General features: G+C 37.7%; 1 long non-coding RNA gene across 1 annotated transcript; it reads right to left on the minus strand.

Moving 5' to 3' along the window:
* Nucleotides 1-1399: 1399 nt before the first annotated feature.
* LOC144672598 (uncharacterized) lies at nt 1400-3479 on the minus strand. Its single transcript, XR_013574121.1, has 3 exons — nt 3338-3479; nt 1991-2060; nt 1400-1494 (listed from the first exon to the last, which is right to left on the minus strand). It is a non-coding gene; the product is annotated as an uncharacterized LOC144672598 (long non-coding RNA).
* Between the last annotated feature and the right edge of the window lie 255 nt (nt 3480-3734).

The following is a 3734-nucleotide window of genomic DNA, read 5'->3' on the forward strand; positions in this document are numbered from 1 at the left end:
AAACTGAGGCCCTGCCTTGTCTATTCAGATGGTCTTTGAAGATCCCATGGTACTTCTTTTTCAAGCAAAGCAGTAAGTTTCTCTGATATTGTAATCAAAATTTAATATAATTGAAACAGATTAACTGGTCATTCATCTCATTGCTTTTTATGGAATGTTGTTGTAAATACTTTGTTTACAAAACAAGTGACAACACATCATTGGCTATAAAGTGCTTCAGGACATCCTGAGAACCTGAAAGGTGTACCGTAAGTGCAAATTATTTCATTCTTAATATTTTCTTTTTTATTTAGACTTCTGTGATTAAGATAATTTACCACTTGAGATCAGAACCTTGGTAAGGCTCTAAAACCTCATTCAACAGTCTTGGGAAATTTGTATTGGACAAAGCTGCCTGGTTCTACATCTCTTTTTCATGAGAAAAAGATATGCACAAGTTCTTAAAAGGAGAATGTCAGCATGATCAGACATTATGTTTATTTTTATATTTTTTTGGGATATAAGGAATCAGCTATGCAGCCCACTAGCCAGTTCCACCAATCAGTTAGACCATGGTTGCTCTCTACCTCAATTCCATTATTCTGCCTTTGCTCAAGGTCCTTTGATACACTCACCTAACAAAAATCTGTCAATCTCAGTCTTAAAAATTTCAGTTGACAGACTCTTGGGTGAAGAATTTATGATTTCCAGGATTCTTTGTCAAAAAATATGTTCTGATTTCACTCAACAGGCCATTATTGTCTGGCTTCCCCACCAGTAGAGTATCTGTATCTCACCTTTTGAATTCCTCTGTCATTTTAAACACCTCAATTAGATCAAGTCTCAACCTCTTGTCGTCAATTTAATCACTTAATTCAATGTAAAGAAGTATGAGGTCATCGACTTTGGATCTAAGAATAACAAATCAAAATATTTTCTTGGTTGTGAGAGAGGAATAAAAGGATTTGATACGCAGGCACACAAGTCAATAAAACTGGTACATAGGTACAAAAGTTAATCAAACAGACTAATGGAAAGTTGGCCTTTACCTCAAGAGGGTTGGAATTCAAAAGTGAAGAGTCTGATGCTTCAGTTGTACAGAGCCATCATGATCATAGCCAATATGGTGCACTGTTTTCAATTTTAGGCAACGAACCTCAGGAAAGCTGGACTATCTTTGGACAGGGTATAGTGTAGATTCTGAAGAATTATACTAAGGTGTAAATGGTTAAATTGTGAGGAAAGATTGCATAAACTTGGCTTTTTTCCCCTTGGGGAAGAATCATATTTATAGGTTTACATTATTCCATCACAGGGTTTCTTGAAAGTTGATGTTTGAAGAGAACAAGAAAGACAATGACTAAAATAAGTGGACCAACACAAAGGGTTTGTTACTGTGGAATGCCATTATTTAATGGGTATAACATTGCTGGTGGTACAGAAACCTTATAGGGCAACAACTTATTTGCAAATCATCCACAGGCCCACCTCACAAAAGGTTGATCATCACTGAACCTGGAAAACATGAGAAGGCAGACACGTCAACTACATGGGTCAAGAGTTAACTGCGCCCTCTTCCCACCAATATAAATCACAGGAGACACAGAACACCACAGCTGTTCTGGGAACTCAAAATGTTTCCAATGTTGTGCAGTGATTTTAATCAATTGTGTGGAGACATAATATCTTTAAATCACAATATGCACATTAGGCTGGGCTCATTTAACTGAGAGGAGCAGGTACCAATTTACTGATGGCATCATTCTGCCATTCACCATTCTAGTGTATCACTAGCCAAATCTTGGTTAAATCCTTTGATCCACAACCTTGGTTGGATTATTGGGACAACCTTCTGTGCCATTGTCGTTTTATGCCACTCCTCTCAGAAGTTCATCCCATGGGAAATCTTAATTGCAATGGTACTTTTCATGCTGTTCACAGTTTAACAATAAGATAATCAGTAGTAAGAAGTTACTTGTTAAACATTTTTTCAGGTAAAAACATCATTTACCTGTTCTACTGAAGGCTTGTAGAGTAAAAACACGTTTTTCATCATGAATTCTGTCTCTTTTCCTCCGATACTGGAAAACAGGTTACGATTTCAAGATAAAATGTTTTTTTTTAAATAGTGCGAGGGTAATGCTGCAAGGTGACCTTGCGTCCTTGCTCTTTCACTTTCTTTACTGTGCTGGAATATGTACAATGCTGTCATCCTCTGGATCCTCATTTCCTTGATCTATGAGTGCAGAGCATGGCTTGATTGTATAGGTAATGCATGAACCACAGTTGGATAGAATACAATTCCAAGTTTATGTAATGGTTTTCACTATCTATTTTCTTTATACAGAGAGTTGTAGGGATATGCAATTCGAGTGTTAGTGGTTCAGACAGGCATTACATCAACTTTCAAGATCACATTGGATGGGTGGATGAATGGAAAGAGTTTGAAGGGAACTGGGTTTAGGATGGGTGAATATGATCAGAATTAATTGCTTGCAGAGGATAAAGGCTGACATGGACTGGTTGGGTTCAATGGCCTGTTTCCATAATGTAACTTTTATGTATTGCTTCTATTATTGAATCATAGTTACAAGAAAACACAAGTTGTAACAGTCACAAAATTTCTGCATGCAGGAGAGTATTTGTAGTACAAGGAGCACAACATTTGTAACTATGCCATTTTGGAATAACAGTATAATACTGTCATGGAGTGGGAGGTATCAAGTGCAATGTCAACATGTTTTAGAGCATAATCCATCTAAAAACAGTGTGAACCAGCAGTTTGCTTATTTTAGCTAGTTATAGATCTAAATAATTATTCCTTCTATGTATGCTGTCAGCCACGACACATATGACAATAACATATTCCAAAGTTTGAATATAAGTTTATACTTGTTTTATAAAGAATATGATGGACTGGAATGTTCTTTGATTTATGATTCACCTATACTGCTGAATGGTTCAAATGGAAATGTCTTCAGATTGAACATTGTGGCTGCTGAGATTTTTGTCCAAAATCAATGAGATTATGGAGTCATTTTTTATGAAGTGTTTGCAACCCAAGGTCATTGAAATAATATGAATACTTAATTGTCACTCTTTAAACAAGCGATTGAAACGCAATTCATCAAGGAAGAATAGTCTATTAAAATGTGATCAACGAATAAGGCTTTGGTAAAATACTAATGTTCTTTTATAAATCGTCTTGTCTAACACGACACTTCCTGCTCAGAACCATTTATGTCTCAGTGCACAACCGTGGGCTGTACTGTAGCCCTAAGAGTTGTGATCGTGGAGAAGACCGTTAACTTTATGTTAATTCTGACCGTCAAACAGGTAAGAGATTAGATGTACTAACCACCAGAGGCCGGTGTTGCCCCTGGAAATGGGCAGGTTCCATCTGGCGAGGTGTTGGAATCACAAGGGGCGTTACCACCAGTGCTTGCCCTTGATCGATCTCCTGGTCCTGATGGTTGGTTGCGGTTCCCATCGGATTTGTCGTTATTGTCCATAATCCTCCTCCTCCCCTGTTCACTCTTTACTGAGCTGCCTGCACCAGGTGTAAACTCAACTTTTCCCCAGCTCACGTCAAGCACAGAGCTTTATGACGCGCTCTGAAATCCAGTGTGATGCAATAATGTAAGGTCTCTCCAGTCATTGCCTTCAGTTTTTATCATTAATGAAACAGCCACAGTGAAAGTAGCCGAACCGCGGCTGTGTTTGAATCATTTTTAAATGTTTCAAACGAGATTCTC

The sequence above is a fragment of the Cetorhinus maximus genome, chromosome 3 (assembly GCF_964194155.1).
Source record: "Cetorhinus maximus chromosome 3, sCetMax3.hap1.1, whole genome shotgun sequence".
NCBI lineage: Eukaryota > Metazoa > Chordata > Chondrichthyes > Lamniformes > Cetorhinidae > Cetorhinus > Cetorhinus maximus.